Genomic DNA, 20,805 nt, shown 5'->3' with positions numbered 1-20,805 from the left:
GGGCTGCATCCCCTTCCAGGCCCAGATTCCCATTCGCATGCAGCTAGCTCGTTCCTCTCCCCTGCTACTTCTCCATCTTTCACACTGTAATTCGTAAGCAGCCTTGAAAAAGGGAAACGCTGCCAAGGCTGCTAAGCAACAAAACACAAAGGGATAAGCCTTTGGCTCCCCACAAGCCTCTGCCCTTCCCCGGCTACACAGAAAACGGCCGGCCGGCCTTCCTTTCCTTTCGCCCCCGCCCCCGCCCCCCAATCCCATCCCAAGTACAGTAATTCAACGGGGCATTCATACAGATTCGGACACCCGCCTGCCCGGCCAGGCAGCCTATTCCTCGCTGATTCCTCAGCCCTCTCTCCCCCTCCCGCGCCTTTGACCCGGCAGATCACAGGGACAACTGGAGGCAGCAAATTGGCAGGGAGTAGGCAAATGCAAAGGCCGGCCGGCCCGCCCCGGCACAAAAGCGCCCGTGTTCCCAGGGGGGGGCCAGGAAACCGGAACGGGGTTGCCAGGCTCCTGGTAGTTCACCGGGAGGGCAGGGAGGGACCAGAAGACCGCAGCAGCCCAGCGACTCTGGAGGTCATTGCTCATGGCACACAGGCTCCTTTTTTGTGTTCTCTCATGAAATCAGTTGCCGGGGGGGATTTTTGTATTTATATATTTACTGCTGATTACACTTTGGAAAAAACTGCTGCTGCTGGTAACCCCCAGAAACATGTTCAGTGCTGGTGCAATAGGTATGTGTATATTTTACTGTGATGATTGTAGGTGCCTTATGGTGCCCTGGCAAGCTAAAATATCTCTCAGCTGTGTCCCATATCCTGAGTACTTTGGGGTTGCTTTCAAAATTTAAGTGTGTGTGCGTGTGTGTGAAAGAGAGAGAGAGAGAGAGAAGGGGGGGAATATATGCTATTCCACATGAGGGCTTATGAGATTTTACGTGTATGTGAGGGAAGGGAAGAAGAAGATTAAATCAATGCAAGGCTACTTAAACCTTTTTGCCTATGATTTGACATGAAAAATGCACCTCCTTTTCATCCACCTTTTCTAAGTTTGTTGATATTAGAAAGAAGTTTCTCTGGAACAGCATGAATAGATACCGATTTTTCAGGAAGCAGCTGAACAGCATTCTACTCTTTTCGACTGTTTTATCATGTTAATGATTTCAGGGTTTTAAGCATTTGAAATCATCTTGTAATCTACCTAGAGAGCTGTGGTTATGGACTAGATTAAAAACATAATCAATCAGTCAGTCAGAGTTATGTGAACTCTTTTGCATCTTTTCCAGTCTAAGCATCGCCAATGCATGGAGCCTCTTAGGGGCATAATTTCTCTTTGCATGGAGAACGATCCATCTCGGTAGGCAGAGAGACACTTCTTCATTCTAGGCAGAGTGCATTTGCAGAGACTTGAAAGGAGGCCTTTGGGCATATTCTCACTTCACACCTTATACCAAAGCCTTTTGCTTAGGATTAAGAACTCTTTATCAGTTTTTATCAAAAGTTGAGAGTGCCATGCAAAACATTTTGTACTTGCTGTCAGGTCAGGGAGGGAAGCCATAACCAGAGTTTAAACTAGAGCAGAAAAATATACTGCTTGCTCCAGTGGCCGATTCTGGCTGTAAATGTACACTGAGCCTGTGTGCTTGTGTGGGATGGAAAAGGAAGCTGTGTAATGAAATATGTACATTAATCCCATAGCCATGTCTATTACTATCCACTTTGCCTGTAGGGGCAGCAGCTATGGAGAAGGCACATAAGCACTTGACAGATTTGTGTGCAATCTTAATACGCTTGCAGAGGGCCCACAGTTGACATACGCATGTTCAATAAGTGCTGGAATTTATTTATGTATTTATTTATCGTATTTATATAGCTGCCCATCTCACACAAAGTGACTCAAAACTTTAATCAGAATATTCTTGCAACATAGCCAGTGTTGGGGTTTCTACAGACTATTCAGGCAAATGGCCCAAGCCAAACAGGACAGCTGACCCCTTGCTTGTTTTTTCTGTTCTGCAACCTTATCTTCATTGGCAGAGGATCTGGGCCTACACTTGACTTTTGGATCTTAAATGGCCCTTGTAGCAGTTTCCCCCATCTTTGGTACCTGCTGCTTGAAAAAGAAATTGAATAGACCAGGGATCCTATTTAGATCAGTTTCACCATTCCATCTGTTTGTATGAAGCAGGGGACGAAGACTCAGTCCTCAGGAAAATGGAGCTGAGGGGCTCTCTCTCACCTCAGATTCTTTTGTAGAATAAATGTAAAGTTTTCTCTGAGAAGAGTATAGCTCAGTGTTTCTCAACCTCAGCATGGCTGGCTAGGGAATTCTGGGAGCTGAAGTCCACACAGCTTAAAGTTGCTGAGGTTGAGAAACACTGGTGTAACTCATGGTGGCTTCATCAACATGTCCATGTAGTTTTCTTGGCAGCAGTATAGATGTAGTTTCCCACTGCCTTCTTCTGCGATGGTTTTCAACTCCCGGGTCTAGCCAGCAGCCTAGCCTACTGTTCCCCTCCAAGTATTAACAGACCTGGCCCTGTTTGGCCTTCTCAGTCCCAGGAAGAGCAGCCGGTTACTGGCCCTGCTGAGGCTTGCTGTGTACTGCCTTATAAAACTAGTCCCCCTAAGGGATAATTTTTCCCCCTAAGGGAGATGGCGGTGTCCCCATCCCCCCCCCTTTTACTTTAGGAAACAGTAGTACGCAAACATTCTGACTACTGTATAAGCCACATACTTTCTCCTTTCTCCTCCCAGCTTTTACATCAGTAGTTCCACAAAATTCAAACGCTTTATTCTTAAGCTTTCTTTCCAAACTACCATCTAAAAGTAATGTTTATTTGAATGTTGAGGTACAGTACTTCATCTGTTATTTTCCCAGTGAAAAATTCTCTAAAGAAAAAGGTGACAAAGGTTGGGGAATGAAGAAGTCAGGGGCTTCTTCACTTCTTGTATACAGGTAGTCCCCGGGTTAAGAACGCCTGGTTTAAGGATGATCCATAGTTAAGAACAGAGCCTATTGTAGCAAAATTCGAGTTTAATATACAATGATTTGAGTTCAATACACCAAGGGTTCAAATTCATTACACGATACTACTTATACAGTATTATACAATAATACTGTTCTGGCTTACATACAAATTCGACTTAAGGACAGACCTTGGGAACAGAACTCATTCTTAAACTGGGGGGACTTCGGAAACCATATTGTTCTTTTAAACAGTGGCCAACTCTTGTCAGCTAAATATTCATTTTATGGTCAGTGGGCAAAAGTGCCTTCTGTGACAAAGCTTGCGTAAATAATAGTGAATTTTAGTTTAAGTAGCAACTTTCCATTATCTTTGTTGAAATCATTTAGGCAAGACTGTCTTGGCTTAGCCCTATGAACACTACATACCATTCTTTCTCCCAAAGGACAAGCAAATTCATAAAAGCCATATGGAGTAGATCCCTGAGTTTGCTTATATATTTACAGAACGCTGCAATAGCTATCAATAAGGAATAAAACAATAAAAAAATAATCAAAAGCATCATAAACATGTCAAGAAGGACAAATATCTAAGGTATAATAACACTGCTAAAAGTATATAGCAGATCTGCAATTTGACAGGAGCACAGACCGAAGTGCCTGGGGGTATCAAAAGTTGTCCTGGGATAGAAAGAAAAGCATTATACAAAACTTCTGGGAGACATTCCTTAAACTGGAATATGACCGAAAAAGACAATTTCTCTGATAGTCAATTGTCATACCTCACGTGGCTTTGTTACACCACTTTTCTTGGAAGAGTTTTTCAGGGTTAGGCTTGGCTGAGCACATGGAAGGGGAAGTAACCCTTCGAGTAACCTCCTAATTCTTGAAGACATTTCAGATAATAAAGAATTGACATGCTATGTTGAAATCATCCAGTCCTCAGTAATAATCTTGCCTTATTCCAAACTAGATGAATTTTCTGAATGATGTTCAAGGCAGCCCTGGGTACAATGCCTCAAGGTAGCCTGGTACCTTTCCAATATTTTTGCCTCCAGCAAAAATCTGTTGGCCTTGGCTGGGGTTCATTGAGAACTGAAGTCCAAAAGACTTGGAGGGCACCAGGTGCAATCCCAAGAGGATGTTCTAGGAAGAAAATACAATGTCATTTTTCTCAAGGGCATTTCCCCCACAATTCATTTGCCATCTGCTAGGACTTTTCATCCTAGAAATCAGCCCCTTCATCTATGTTTATACAATGTAATAGTGACAGCTGCAGTATGCTTCTCCCCACATCCCCATCTTAAAAAGTACCCAAATTGCTGCCTTACTGGTCTCCCAGCATTACATTTTAGGACAGATCTGCACTTCCTGTTCGCCTCATCACCAGTATGGTCCACCCACTGCTTCTTGAGTTTGGAACCAATGATTTCATCCTCCACCCATTTCTAGTCCATTGCAAATGTACCCCTTGCCTATGCTTTGATGTTTCAAAAACTGTGGTTTTCTGTCTTTAGCCTTCTTAAGCCCTTTTGAGTGGAGAGTCTGCAGTGCTTCTTCCAATCTAGTGACAGATGTGGCTTCAAATGGCTGCAGCACCTGGCATGCCCCCTTCAGCAGGTGTGCCACCATTTTGCTCAGAGCTACTGGGTTGCTATGTTCCCCAGTGGCCGGCAGCTGCCTTTTTATTGTTGATCCAACAAAAGACCCATCAAGACAATGACTTTTCCTTGTCCCATGTTACTCCATCCCCTCTAGAGGTTCACTGCTTTTTCTCCCAGTGGGCACCCTTTTGGATGTACGAAGTGATGGAAACTATAGTCCATACAAACACAGACCCATAGCCCTGGCCACTTTAGAGCTGTTTTGGATTTCCAATTAAAAAATATTATATGAAACACACCTCCTGGGGTAGAAAGGCTGAACCTGTCCTTTTCAAACCCACCCACACAGCTCAGTTGAATGCAACTGCTTAGGCACCTTTGCTTGCATGTAGGTATGTTGTGTTTTATCCTTATTGGACAAGTTGCTTGGTTTTAGATTTTGTAAGCTCAGATGAGGAAGATAAATCTCTTCTGAGCCTCCTCTGGCAAGATGATCATGCCTAGGAGGCAAATGCCGTGAGGCCACTTCCATAACAGGCCCATGTGGTAAATGGCTGTCTGTGTGAGCTTAACTCGCTTTCTCTCTCCCTCTTCCCCTTCCTCCCAGTGAAAAAAGAGTAGGAATAGAAGGACATGCAGCTTTCCTTAAATGAAGTATCTGCGCAAACATGGCCACTCACGCATTCTTGAGTCCAGTACTACTGATGTTCTGAGAGTAGTCCAGCAAGGCGCTAATGTGAAGTAGGTAGGATGGATGCCCATCTCCCATGTCATTATGGCTGAGCTCCAGAAGAGAAATGTATTGAGGTGAACTCTGTCTCAGGGTGACTCACCACCAATCCTTGGCAAGGATCGGAGGCTTCCTATTCTTCTAGCAGTGATCAGAAATTTGGCAGCAGTTCATCCTGACAATAAATTCCTCTCCTTTTCAGTTCTTTTTGTTTTTTCAAAAAAATTCGTTACATATTTAATCACATCAATTTGCTTTAAATTGCTTCATTCATTCCAGTTACATAAATGGTAGATGAATAATAGCTTCATAGACTGAACTATCAATAATATTGTTAGAGATTGAATTCTGTGTTAGTAGAAAATTAAGATTCTTTCCCATATCTATAATTTTAAAAATTCCCCATATCTGACCAATAGTCAATTTCATTATAGTCCCATGTAATCTCTATATGGCAAGACTGATCTCCCCCCCCCCCCAGTATTTGGCATCTATTATTGTTGCAACTGCCAATAAACAAAATATTATTGTTCTTTCTGAACTTGACTTAATAACAGCATTATTTATAGATGAAAAATAGAATGAAAGGAAAGAGTGGTTTTTGCATTTACCCAAGTATTTTTGTCAAACTTCTGTTCACTTCCCCCAAACATTCCTAGGTGAGGCACTTGCCCTTGTTGTGTACAGAACAGTGGTGTTAAGGCTGCATCATGGGTTGGGATGAATAACTTAGCTGAATCAGCACTCTGCCATCAGCATGATGATAGGAGAGAAGTTCTTTAGCAGCTTCTCCCACCACAGCCATCTGTCCCCTGGAGGCATGACCTGAGGATGGAAAGGCTCAGCCAGGCAGAAGGAGACAGGATCTGTATGCTCCCATCTTTCTATAGATAGGCAGACACGCTCTTCCATGTCAAGCTGCTGATGGCAGATGCTCCTCCTCTGTTCTAGCACACATTGCCCAGGAATACCAAGCAAGATCACTGCATTACTGTCAAAGTAGTCTGTTCACAGGGTCACCATGCAATGTCTTCTGAGTGCATTCCTTGAAGCATGGCCTGTGGCTGATCTTTGTCTGACTCAACTGATGTTCAACAGCTCTGGCTAGTGGTCTATTGAGCACAGAGAAGGGAGCTTCACAAAGGAGAGGTGGCTGGAGAACGACTGCAAGATTCACATGTGGATATTTGTGTGTGTATAGAGAGATAATGCTGGAGTGGAATGTGGGAATATGGAGGCAAGATCCTCAAACTTCTATATCCCCATTTATGAAGAATTAGGAGATTATCTGGGAGCCAGATCTGTGAATTCAGCTTTTGATGCTGCTAAACAGATCTAATTCTTAGATTTTGAGCGTTCTAGATAAAATTATTGAGTGCCCACAGTTATCTGATGCCTCTTCGGTTCATCAATTGTCTGTCCTGGAATCAGCTAATACTTTTGGATCCACAGCTGAGCCCCCTCTTGTTCATGCTTTTCCTTTCTCTCCCTGACTCTAGTCACACATCAGTCACAGTTGACTGTTTCTCAACATAAATGTTTCAAACATCCAGGAAACTCGAACATGTTAGCCATCATCTGTCTCCAATCTTTTCCAGAGCTACAGTTTACCAGCCATATGCCAAGCACTGGTTATTACAGATCTTCAATTAGATTAGATTAATCTGGAGTAGCCATGACTTGTGGGATGGGAAGGGACTCTCTGAGAAGAGGTTAATGGTTTGGCTTAGAAGACAGGCTAAGTTCTGTATGCAACATGCGGGGCTTAGTCAATGTTTGGGCAGGTGGAAAAGGAAACAGATAAAAAAGGAAACATGACCAGGAAGCGGTGTTTACTGAAGCTAGCTATCCTTTATTTCAGAGGAATCTGAGACACTAACTAGCATTATACCTGTTGGGAGATTTTGTCCTCTCAGTACTAGAAACAACACTGAAACCTGTAACAGATGTTTGCTCATACATTCGTTTTTGTGTAATAAAAGAAAATTGATGTTTTAATTACTGAATGAATAAAAACAGAACCTTTGTTCATTTTTGTTCAGTAGTTCATTTTTAAACTGTTTTGCAACAAAGTATTGTGCACTGAAAAAACAGAGTCATACGGTCTACACAGTTCCCTAAAGAGCAAGGAGGGGGAAAGAGGAAGAACTGTGAAATTAAAAAGAGTGGAAAACTACTTAGAACAGCCAGTGCAGGTGAGAGAAGAGTAATAGGGAGGAGAGTCAGAGATACACAGAGAAGTGGAGAATACAGGGACATCAACAGACTGAAAATTCTGTTTAATTTGGACAGCAGCTAAACTGGGACCTCTAAAATAAACTTTGCAAGATTTGTTTGGCTAAATGGTGGTGTCTTGGAACATCAGAATTTATCCCTGGTAACAAACTGTCCTTTATTTTTATCAACATTCAAGCTGTGATTTGAAGATGATTTATAAATCCTGGCTTCTTTTAACAATGGCTTCTAGTTATGACTGAACTCAGAATACGGGCTATTCTTGTGTTGGAAAGAAATCTTACCAATGGCTGATGTGGGTCTTCCGGGCTGTGTGGCCATGTTCTGGAAGTTTTGGTTCCTAACGTTTCGCCAGCATCTGTGACTGTGACCATCCTTCAGAGGACAGGAGCATAGACAGGAGCAGTTATCTTACCAAGTTCGTTTCTGAGCTAGGAATAAAATGCACAGGCAGTTGCTTGAAACAGAGGCAAAGTTTATTTCCGAGAGCACAGCACTCAGAATTGGGTCTCGGAGGTGCGAGCAGGAATTCCCAAAGAGCCCTTTATAGAGAGAAGATCCTGCTATTGTTCCTTGAAAGGCACAGAAGAACGCTGCCCTCTAGGAATCCTTAGAAAGTACACTTAGTCGGAGTTCCAAGAGGGAGGTCAGGCACCCAGCTGGGTTGTGGTTTCCTGCAACCAGATATCCTGTTGAGTTGAGGTATTTGCCTGTCTAGCACTGCTTGATTGGAATGCAGATCTCTTTGGGGAAGAGCTCTTTTGTTATTTGATTAAGGTTTTTGCTAAGTTCAAGGTATGTTAACTCTTCCTGCCAGATCTTTTATTATTTGACTCAGGAGATCTTTCCACTAGGTTCAAGGAATCTTGACTCTTCCTGCCACATTTTAATCTTTTGGGTGAGCCTATTCTAATTGTAAATTTTAACCTTTTACCTTGATTGCTGTGGAAAGATTGAATGGCAGGGTGGGGCAAGTGGGCAGGTTTGATTCCCTGCTTGCATGGGGGAGGAGTTTGATTTCCTTCTCACACTTGGTTAGTTTTTATGCTAATTAGGAGCAGTCAACCCTTCCTTTGTGGAATTTAATTCTGTGCTTCCCCTTCCAATTCCTCACCTTTTTGTCTCCTAGACGATAGTATAATTTCCATACCTAGCATCTTAATAAGTGCAAGACTAAGGAGAAAATCTGACTTCCAAAGACCATAGTACAGATCTGCCCCCTTCCCAAACCCAACAAAACAGAAGTGAAACTGGTGATGCTTAGCAAAAATGCTCACAGATAAAGCCCATATTTGACATTAAATTCCACAACTGCTGCTGAAATTCCACAACAATATAACATATTCACGCAATCAGTAAAATAAATAGTCCATCAAAAAAAGGAAAAGCCCACCACATTTTGAGGCACTCTGTTGCATTATTAACCAGCTTGAATCATTAGAAAGATTGTCAAAATATTGTCTATTTTTTTAAATAGTTTGTACCAGGGTTTCAGATCTTCCTTTGGAGCAAAAGGAACAAAGTTGCTCCAACAGTATTATGAGAGCCTTTCAAATATTTGATGATGACATTCATTGCTTCTTCTTCAGCTGAACCTGTCCAAACTCTTCATCTTTCCTCTCAGGAACATCCTTTATTTTAGACTTTCATGTGGAAGGATGCTTGAATCTTGCAAGGTCTATCACAGAAAGCAAGAGTGGGTTGCCTGGCGATTAGAAGAGAGCTTGCCAGCAACCCAAGTATGTTATTTTTCAAATGTCTCAACTCCCTGGTTAGCTGGAAATAAACTATCCCCAGAAGGGAAAAGCAGCCCTAGCTCAGAGTCTGATGGCCAAGCATAAACCAGCGAGGACCATCTTGGAAACCTATTGTCCGAGAAGAAATGGAAAAAAGGGTGGCTGAAAAACACCAGCCTTTGGATTCTGTCCCTCCTTTGTGAGTTGTTTAGTGTGAGTGTTTGTGTACATGTGTGTGAAAGAGAAAGTGACCGGAAGGGAAGATGGAAAAGAGGGGAGGAAAGAAAGCATTTGGAGCCAAGAATCATAATTATTCCTAGGGGCAATCTGAGAGAGACAGGGCATGCCTTAAAGCATGCAAGCCCTTCCAGACCAGCTTACCTGCTGCAAAGGAATTAATGATATGGCACAGGAGTGGGGAAGTGGGTTTTGGCCTAGCCTTATAGAATGGATGCCTGAATGGGTGTACTTATTCCTTGCTAATAGGATGAATCGTTCTTGGGGAAAGCTTGCCACAGGCCAGTGTCTGACCTACTGACACCTCCCCTCATGCCATGGTGTTCTGCCTCTCTCCCTTCCCCATTTCAGCCATAGCTCATCCATCTTTATAGTCCTCTCTCCATTCCTTTGCTAGGCTGGCGCCTGGGGCATAACTGGCAGCCCATTATCGCAGCAGGCTTCTGCACACTGACAGCTACCCTGCCTCTGATTCTGTGGGATTAACGCGGCAGTGGTATTCCTACGATCTGTGCAGCCCCACCCTTCAAAGCCATGGGCCCCACTCCGGTTCCTGAAAGAACCCTGACAGATGTGTTACACTGGCTTTTTCTTTTTCATCCTTTGAGGGTCCTAGCTCTCTTCCTGCTTATCCCTATTTATTTATTACACTTGTGAATTGCTGAGAGCAGTATTAAGCAAGCAAGCAAGCAATAGAAAACAGTAAAAAAAATGGGAACAATTATATTAATATCAACTCATGCTATACAACAAATGTGGAATTGTCACACGGGCTGAAGCAGTGATATAAAGTCCACCATTTTACAATGAATAGTGTTGCAGTTTAAATGCTACCAGATTTAAATTAATGGCACAAACTTTTAAAGATTACCCATTTTGTCAGCTGCATGCATTGGTATACTGTGCAACAGGTTTTTATAGACATTGTATATGGGATGCTGTATAATGTGGAGAGTGAGATACAGTTGGATATCTTAACAGTGAATCAGAGAGAAATGAAATGTTGGAAGTACAGACAGTGACATAGTATGAATTGTGATTATTCATATGATTGTGGTTATTGATAAAAATATTCTCTGGCATCAAGTAAATCAGCTAATACATGGATGTTATTTTAAAAAATAATCTTTACCCTTTCAAGTTTCAGGGACCTCATAATGAGTTGTAACTCAGAGACTTTTCTCATTCAACTATAGGCAAATTAAAATGTTTTAATTATTTATTTATGCAATGTATTAACTGCCTCAATTCAGTTGGCATCTAAAGGCATACAGATACTAATGATAAAACAACAACATCCAACAAAGAATTGGTGGAACCATAATATAGTATTGAAAAAGTGGTTGAGAACAAAAGCTTAAGATCCTATGAGACTTCCAAATACAAACTGATAACCTTTTAGCCCATAATAAGACAAACATGAATGTAGTTATAAAGAAACAAGTATGGATAATTGATGTTGCAGTAGCTGGAGAGAGAAGGGTCAATGAGAAAGAACTAGGAAAAAATAGGGAAATAGAAAGACCTTCAGGGTTTGAGTGAATGTGGAAAAAGACAGTTGTAGTGGTGCCAATAGTAGTTGATGTGCTTGGTGACCTATAAAAAAAATCTGAGAAAGCACTTGGACACAATAGGAATGAACATAATCTCAACACATCCAATTATAAAAAGTTACATTGGAACAGCACATATATTTCAGTAGTATCTTTAGTTACTGTAGATCAGCAGGAAGGATCTAATAGTAAAAAATACCAAATCCATTCAGAACTATCTGGTAGATTTTGTGTAAATAACAATAATAATACAAACACAGCTCAAAAAATTAATAAAGAATTTTACAATAAAACTAATATTGGCACTGATGGCTCCACAATCAGTCCCAGAGACCTTCCAAAAAAGTTGGGTTTTTATCAACTCATGGGAGGCCATGAAAGTGAGGGCCATCCTCACCTTGTGGGACATCCTGCAACAGTGATGTATCATGACAATACCAAAACTGATTAGTAAAAGCAAGGGCCACTGCATTTTGGACCAGCTGAAGTTTCAGGTGGCCTTCAAGGTTAGCCTCCAAGGTTAGCAAAGTATAGTAATCCAAGTAGCAGTTAACAATTGCAGAATCACTGCCCTCGGTGCATCCTATTTCCAGTAAGGCCACAACTGGCATACCAGTTGAGGTTGGGCAAAGGCTTTCCTAGCCATGGTTTCCATCCACTCTTCCAGCAGGAGCTGTGAGGCCAGAAGGAACCCCAGGTCCCTGGAAGAGCAGAATCTCCACTGAGAGTCAAAGGTGATACAGTCCTGGAATCAGTAGGCTTCTGAATTAGCAGCCATTCTGTCTTGCTTGAGCTAAATTGAGCCTGTTTCTCCCCAGATACCCTCCAAGCACTGGGTCAGGTCTTCTACTGCATCTCCCATTAGGCCTGGAGTAGAGCGATACAGCTTGTGATACTTCATATCAAATTGACAAATGACTTCTCCTGGCAATTTCAAGTAGTAGATAGGATAGGGGAGAGAACTGAGCCTTAAGTCTCCCCATAACAGATCTCCTAACAGCCTAACCTCTTGCCCTGCCATCACCAATTGGATTGGAAAGATTCTAGAGCAGATCATAAAGCAATAAGTCCGTAAGCATGCTGAAATCACAGATTTGTAAAGGACAAGTCTTACAAGACAAATCTTGATTCATGATTTCATCAGGTAACCTCTGAGAAGATTATGGGAATGCTGTGGACATAATATATCTTGACTTCTTCATTGTATTCAACAAAGCACTCTGATAGTCTGATGAACCAGCAGGTTAACATATATATCAAAGCTGGCTTAAAACTGTATTCAAAGATTCCACTGTTCATAAATGATTCCACTCCAACTGGAGTGAGAGGTCAAGTTGGGTGGCATAGGGTTCAGTCCCCAGTACTCTTCAGCATTTAAGTGAAGAGATAATTTATAAATGACTAGATGAGATAGCTAATGCTCCAGATGACAGAAATGTAAAGACACCTTTGAATCAAGATCTATTCTATGAACATGTTCATGTTCTTTTCTCCACAACTGTATGGAAATGGTGTGCCATTGCCTTCTTTCAGGATGTGTTCTGACTTTCCAGCCCTGGTATTCCTTGTAGTCTCCCACTGAAGTAATAACCAAGCCTGAACCTGCTTAGCTTCTGAACTCAGACAAAGTTGGCCAGGTGCTGCCACCTGCTGAGACAAAAACCAAAACCAAAATTCAAAATGATCTTGACAGCATGGAGAAGTAGGCTGGAAAGAACAGAATGAATAATGGAAGTAAATGCCAAGTTCATTTTCTTAAGACACCATATTTTAAGAAACAACAGATGATGAACAGAGGACTGGAAACTATGTCTCATAAGAAGAGAAGGAGGGAACCAGGTATGTTTAGCCTTGCAAAAAAAAAAAAAAGTTATATCACATTGTTGCTTGACTTTCATGACACATAGCCACTTTATGTTGAGGGCAGAGTAGTTTCCTCTTTTGGTAGTATCTTTCCTAAGAACTGCTTGTCCTGACAACTTCAGATAAGCTCACTTGTTTCCCATTAGGAGACTAGAAACTAAGTCTTATGAAGATAGATTGAAAGAACTGAGAATGTTTAGCCTTGAGAAGAGAAAAGTGAGGAGGATTTGACAGCACTCTTCAAATATCTAAAAAGATGTCACTCAGAAAAGGCCAAACCTGTTCTCCCTTGTTCCAGAACTGCAGGATGCAGGATAATGGATGTGTGTTACAGGACAGCAGATTGAATGTTAGAAAAAACCTTTCTAACCATTAGACCAATTTAACAGTAGAACCATTTGTCCAGAGAAATGTTAGGGTCCCCTTCATTGGATGAATCAGAGGGTGGACAGGACAATCCTCTGTTGGGGACACCTTAATCTGAAGTCCTGCACTGAACAGAGGGTTGAGCTTAGTGACCTAAATTACCCCTTCCAACTCCGATTCTATAATCTTTAGCCTTCCTCTACATGACACCCTCTAGACATCTTATTAACTCCCAGAATTTTCAGCTTCCATGGTCAAGCAAAGCTCTGAGAATTGTTGTCCCAGTACATTTTGAATAACCAAGTTGGGAAAGGCTGCTTTAACTACCAGTGTCCCAAGCCATATAGGACATTAGGACTAGATGAAAACCAGTACCCTGAATTGGTCCCAGAAAAAAAGAGCTAATATAATAGGGTTGTAATCCCCATCATCATTTCTGTTGCCATATTTTCTAAACTAAATTTTCTGAATGACCTTCAGAAATTACAATAATCCAAAAAGGTGATTACCTGAACATGGGTTAAATCTCTGCATCCTAACTCATTCCTGTCTAGGTTGGGAATAGGTTGAGGAACTTTATTAATGCTGGTATAAATGGAAGTGGCATTTAACCATAGGTTGTGACTCAAAAACAGGTTTGCTCCATTCTAAGGTAGGTTAATTCAGAGCTTCTAGGCTGCACACACAGGGTATACACACACACACACAATCTATTCAGGAGAAAAAAAGGATGAAGGAGGGAGGGGGGAAGAAGAAGAAGACATCTATGGCAAACAAATGAAAGCTAAATAAAATTAATGTTGTTTCTTTTTGTAATTGGGTTACAGATGGATCCCAAGTCAGAAGGGCTGAAGCTGCATTCAGTCAGAGATGACTGTGCCCATTTCAGGACCTGTCTTGTTATACTTTAGCTCTGCTGGAGAAATGTTATCTGACAATTTATTTAAAGTCAGTTTGCAGCATCTACCTCCTACTGAAACTTTCGTCTCCTACTGGGAATCATGGCTTTTGTAGAATTTCAGCATCACAGGCCTTGATAAACTGGCTTCAAGGACGATGAATCCTGCATCTGTGCATTCAGCTGGGATCTGTGGACTCTGTTCTTGAGCAAACTCCTCCTGGCCTCCTTCCTTCAGTCACAAGAAGAGATTGCTCCTGCCCACTTCAAGAGCAGTTTGTGTCCATGCTGATCCTGGGGATGATCTGATCCCAGAGCCTGAGATTTTAAAGGCTGTCAGCTGAGCCATATTATGGCAGAATGCTTCAATTGCAAAGCAATCCAATTTTGCATTAATCCCATCCCTAGTTTCTGGCACACCCTTGCCATCTTCTAGCCAGTCTAACCTGATGTTCTCTGTGCTGCAGGAAGAGGGTAGCTAAAAATAACCTCTGTCCAGGAAAAGATATTCCAGGGGGCACTGTAAGTTCAGGCAATTCTGGCTGCATGAAGCAATTCCCCTTTTCCTCATCCTCCTTAAACAAGGCTCTATTTCACCCTGGTGCAATTTCCCTAACCATCTATCCCAGAGTAATTGTTTGTTCTGCACAAAGCAAATGTCAGATGATGGATAGGGTGCACATACTGCTGGAGGTCGGAGGATCGGGAATCAAATATGTTAAGGTGAGATGCAAAAATGCAAAAAATAAATAAATGACAGCTGCCCCTCCCCCAATGTCATCACATGTAGGAGAGGAACAGCCAAATGCTAGAAATTGACAATAAAACATACTTAATTAGTGTCAAATAATCAGGGATTTATTAAATAGTAGAAGAACAGGCATGGCTAATCTTTGAATATTAGAACTCTGAATTCAGGGATGAGCAACTCAGGCCTGCAGGTTGCATGTGGTATTTCAGCCCCCAGATATTGTGTCACTGATTTTTAATCATAAACTGCCAAGAAACTATGGCCTATTTTTCTAAAAAGAAAATCTGGTTTGTATGATTCTGTTCAGACTTAACAGTCTAAGAATTAAAACAGCAACAACAAAAAGAGCTCACTGAAATAAGAAAAAAAAATCATGGAAGCCTAGTCTCACCTTTTCAAGGATGTAATCAAATCACGGTGTTGTCTCCAGTAGCTCTTGGCTGTCCAAAACAAGAAGGGGGAAAAACAGTGCCATCTCTGGCTCCTCAAATGCTTCCTGTCCATAACAATAAAGTATTTTTCAAGCTGAGCTCAAACCCTGATGACTTCTGGTCCAATTGAATCTGGTCGCTGTTGTCCCATTGCATCTGTTGTTGGGGTGGGCTAACCTAAAGGCTTAAGTGGCTTCGGAGAGTTGGAAGAGGCCATTTAAACCTCTGACCCTGATCCCTGACTCAGTGCACAATTCCAGATTCAAACATCCATGAAAGATGGCTGTTTTATGGGACCAAACTATAAATGTGTAAAGTCTTAGTTCAGGGTAGGCATTTATAAAATTTATATTGTTCAAACTGCACTGGAAATATTTGATTCACACCCCTCTATTGTGCCCCTCCCCTCCCCTCCCCTCCCTCCCTCCCTCCCTCCCTTCCTTCCTTCCATCTTGCAATCAAAATAGAACTGGCGGAGGTAGTTCGTGACTTTACAGTGAAAAATGTCAGAAAAATACAGATCAGAAGTGGTCTATTTAAGTGGTTTGTTTAATATGTGGATCTATTAAAATTAAAAAAGCAAAAACCAAATAGGATAATACTTGTATCTGTGCCAACCAAGAAGTTAAAAAAAAAGCAAGCAAACTTTGTCCCAACTCTTTTTTTCAGGCTAGGTGTTATATTAAATTAAAATATCAAAAGAGAACCAGAGTGTTTTAGCATATGACCGAAGCGTTCCTTTGTGGGTATGGTATAACTTCAGAAATGTAGAAAATATCATTTTGGAATTAAAAACAGAAAAGGGATGTAATGAGTTGAGATATTGCATGTACCCAATGGGATCCCAGATACAGGTGTTGCACATTTTTCCATGCCTTTCAAACTTGCGCTTTGCCTCTGCTCAGAATCGCAGAGGGGCCGCGGCTTCAGAAGGGCTAGGTCACAAGCCTCCTTTCAGAGCTTCACAGTAGAGCTCCCTATACTGTATTCATCTGAGAAGGGAATAAAGACGGCCCCACTGCTGCAAGCTAGGTTCCAGCCTTTTTATAAAACCTCTAGCCTCAGGCTGCAAGGAACACTTCTGACTGAAAGGAGGAAAAAATCTTTAGCACATCATTTTTCCCTGCTACAAGTCTGATGAGGGAGGCATGATTAGAGTTTGGTGCACACAAACAGTGCTGCGTAATGAGACCGTGTGCAATTACCGCAATCTGCTGCCATTACGTTCTGTCACACACACCCCAGGAACCCAGTTTTGTGAATCCAGGCCGGCAGGCAGACCACACAGTCAGCAAATGGTGTTGGAACCACACTTGGACTTTCTGGGGCTGGTGCGGGAAGAAAGCTGAAAGGAAACAGTATGTCTCAGTAAACCTTCTATTTGTGTGTGCTAAAATGCTCACAAAAGCATAACCATGGGCCCATGAAAACACAAAGACAATTTTAGTACAAATAATTGGATTTGTAATATTTCACATATATTCATTCATAGAGGGAAAATGTTACACCAAGCACTTAGGTTACAATAAACTAAGTATGATGAGAATCTGCCTTTTTGGATTTCTATCCATCCCACGGACATTTCTTTTCCTGGGGGAAAAAGCATTGATTATTTTACTGTATATTCTGATACATTTTACCCATGCTTTACAGCTCAGAGATTGTATATTTATTTATTTGATCCCATTTTGGCATCCCCCAGCTCTAAAATGACTCTGGGCAGCTTTCATATCGGTGTAAATTATTTCGATAACAGAGAGTTTAATAAAAACTAAAATTTTTACCATCCATTAAAAAAAAGTCTTGCAATAGGAAAAAAAACATTAACATTTGAAACAGAATTAAAACCATTGTAGCAAAGTCCTAGACTGTAATGTTCATGGAGTTCTTCTGCAAAATCCATATGGATGTTAGCATTGCGGTGTGAAGTTTTCCTACCCCTTTGTCTGGTGCTGTTTTGCATTTATGGAAGGGCTATGTCAGAATCACTGCATGGAGTCACGGGCAGCCTGTTTGTTCACACTTGCTCCATACACCCATTTGATTTGCACTCTTTTTGTCTGCCAATCATATTTCATTTTTTTAAAAATCAGGTTTTTATTTGTTCACATCTTGCTCTTGCTCTGTCATCAACCGTCACCCTTCTATCAATCCATCTTCTCAGACATCTGAGCATAAGGCTATATAGTAGCATGAATGGATTAGAGCAGAAAGGGGTCTGTATGGTTTTCAGGACAGATTCTGGCTACCATGTGTTGCTGTTGTTGAGCTGACAGCCACACTAGTTGCATATTTCCTGAACCTCCTTCTAATCCTAACTCGTTTATACTGAACAGGTAAAACAATACAACAGCAGCTATTCCAGTCCTTTGTGTGCAATCTTCGTGTGTGTGTGTGTGTGTGTGTGTGTGAAATATTGGTTCCCTTCCCTTTTCCCACATAGAGTCAGCTGGGGTAGGGTGGGGTGGAAAATGGGAGAGGAGGGGCACCTCCCAAGGCATGTCCCACCCGCCAGCCGTCATGCTCCCGCTGATGATGGATGAGACAGAATGAACGGCATCTCCTGGAGGGTTTTGGGGGAGGTGGAAAGAGGAACTGAAATTCATTTCCAAAGAGAAATAAATAAACTTGCCCACCCTGGGCTGCCATCACTGCTGTATTAGCCAAGCTTTAATTTCATTCTTGATTTGATATGATTTCATTGCAAGATTTTGGAGGGGGGGTGACGAGAGGGGGGAATATCCATGGGAGGAAAACAGTTGGGACTGCTAGAATGTGAATGTGGGAGAGAAACAAGATGTGAGTTTTTCTCTCTCTGAATCTGAAAATAGAAAAGACTGGAGCCTAGAAACAGCTCCGATAGGATAGATGTAAAATTCAAAAGTCCAGTATTCCATTTCCAGTTTTGTGTAGCAAACATAATGACTGGAAGCTAGGATCTGGAAACTTCTTTTTATTGCTTCCCTGTGTTTATCTCTCCTTCACTCTAGATGCTCATCTACTCCAGGAACGGATGATCTTTCGGGCTTATGAGGCATTTACAATTGTAAGCACTACTTGTGGGGACTCATAAAATGGCTGCCATGATGGAAAAGACCAATCACCGTGTTGTGAGCTTGCTCTCCACCCTCCAATATAGTGCCCCAGGATGCTTACTTGGCTCTAGGCAAGGGGGCACACCTCCAGACAACACCCTGACCCTCACTGTTCTTTTCTACCAATATATATATAGAGTATCTATCTATCTATCTATCTATCTATCTATCTATCTATCTATCTATCTATCTATCTATCTATCTATCTATCTTGTCCCCACCCATCTCCCCCCAATGGGGGACTCTGGGTGGCTCACAACATATTAAAACAATAAATAGATATACAATTAAAATTTATAACAGCACATGTTTACAGAAATAAAAGGAAAAAAAATCCAGGAGGCCAATGGCAGCAACACCAGGCCTCTAGGGGGCTAGCCAACCCCACATCTGATGACCTCCCTCCCCACCCCAGGCCAGATGGCAGAGCCAGGTCTTCAAGTCCCTCTGAAAGGCTGGGAGTGAGGGGGCCTGTCTCACCTCCGGGGGCAAGATGTGTAAGTGAAGCCCAGAGGCATTTGTGTAAATAAGCATGATACTGGAGTTTGGGGCATGGCTTGGCTTCCCATTGTTTAAAAAGTAAATATTCTTTTTAAAAATTAAGTCAGATGGAGCAGGGAGTCTAGGTGACACAAGGCCAGGCATCTGTGAGAACCCTGGAACTCTACTACAGGGTGTCTCTCCTACTAGGACTCTTCGGTAATTTTCTTTTCAGGCATGTCATCTGGCTTCTTTGCCAAAATGAACATGTTACATCTGAGCATGGAGGATTTGTTGATACTCGCTTTTTTGTCCTTTGCCCTTCATGTTTTTTCCTCTTCGGGACCATGAGGGGCAGGGCTTCTAGCTCCTAGTTTGCCACTGACTTCTTTTGGTGTGACGTGTAGCATTGCTGGGTCTCTGCAGCAGCCGCTACACCCTGTGTAGGGACGTGGAATGGGATGCAACTCCTTCCCTGTCATCAGAAGAGAAAAGGGTTCTCGCTTTCTCCCCAGAGAGCCTTTAATTGCTGGGCAACCTGAAGACTAAGGGCACTTTTCTGGCATTGAGGGGCAGCTTCTTAAAGCACTAGTCTTTGTCTAGGAGAAATGAAAACCTGTCTGCCCCATGAAAGGCTGGTGTGGCAACTGAAGCTTCAAGCCATGAAAGAGGGCTTCCACAGACTCCTAAGAAGTTCTCCATTAAACCCAAAATAGAACTTGGCTAAAGTATGGAAAGAAAGCAGAAGCTCTTAGCTATTGCCATTCTAGGTGTCTTCCCACCTTTTCCTTCTTCAGTTCTTGGCATTTCAAGGTGCTCTGGCAAACCAACCTGCAAGTGCTTCTCTTCCAATGCCTGGCTGGCATGAAGGGGGAACAGAAGCAGCAAGCCAAGGGCAGCATCTGACTTGGTGCTCTGGTTCTTTTCCTTTTCTCTGAAGGAAATTACTGAACTAACAACCTAGAGAGCCCACTTTCCCCCACTAAAGAGTTTGGAAAGAGGATAGAGAGAATCATAAAATAAACCCTGAATTACTGGAGAAAAGTATAAAGTAGTTATTGGGTTGCATGCATGAGGACACGAGAGTCCTCCATAGAGATGATTGATTCATTGGCGGGAGCCCATGCTGGGAGAAAAAATTGTCCCCAAGTAGGTAAGCTCACTTCAGTGCATTTAGGGGGACATTGCACAGGATTCTAAGGGCTTGTCTGCAAAGGACAAGGTCATGTTTCCTCCACAGGCTCATTTTGGCTCAGTTAAGTGTGGAAAAAATGCATCCCCGGCACAGGCAATACTGATCTGCTGCTTGTCCACAGGCTACAAAGGCAGGAACTCTTGTGTAGGGCTACCATATTTGGGTGGCAAAAACACAGATGACCACTAAATGGCAGCAAGGGGATAGTCCCTGCCATCTCTTTGCTGCCAGCAGTTACCTGGATTTTTTCAGCCCAGATACGGTAGCAACGATGTTGGGTGGGGATGGCTCAGTTCATAGAGTAGAAGGCAAGATCCTGATGTGTGAAACCTTGTAGGCTTTATGCCTCATTTTCTGATACCTAGTTCTAAAAACTGAACTAGAAACACAGGAAACATCCATGCATTTCTACCCAAACAAATTTCAGTTCAATCTAGCATCTGGGAACAATTGTTTATTTCTCATGGCAAATGAGGGCCACTTCACATATGGGAACATGGTAAGCCAAGGTTTCCTGCCACTAATTACAGTTTTCCTAATGAGGGGATCTAACGCACATGTTTTCAAACATATGTCACATCTCTGTGTTACAGTTTTGAATCTGCTCTTAGGTTTACACTTTTAGAAAATGCAGTATATAAAGTGATCCCAAGGGAACTCTGTG

General features: G+C 42.2%; 1 long non-coding RNA gene across 1 annotated transcript; it reads left to right on the top strand.

Moving 5' to 3' along the window:
• The first annotated feature begins 516 nt into the window (after window positions 1-516).
• Window positions 517-16,878, top strand: LOC148216626 (uncharacterized). The gene is made up of 3 exons (XR_015794712.1): window positions 517-734; window positions 11,881-12,901; window positions 14,119-16,878. It is a non-coding gene; the product is annotated as an uncharacterized LOC148216626 (long non-coding RNA).
• Window positions 16,879-20,805: the final 3,927 nt, after the last annotated feature.

Source organism: Python bivittatus, unplaced genomic scaffold, assembly GCF_059951505.1.
Source record: "Python bivittatus isolate LINGU-HERP-01145 unplaced genomic scaffold, Pbiv_v1 ctg000080_np1212, whole genome shotgun sequence".
NCBI classification, from domain to species: domain Eukaryota; kingdom Metazoa; phylum Chordata; class Lepidosauria; order Squamata; family Pythonidae; genus Python; species Python bivittatus.
This window is presented reverse-complemented; position numbering and strand designations above follow the sequence as displayed.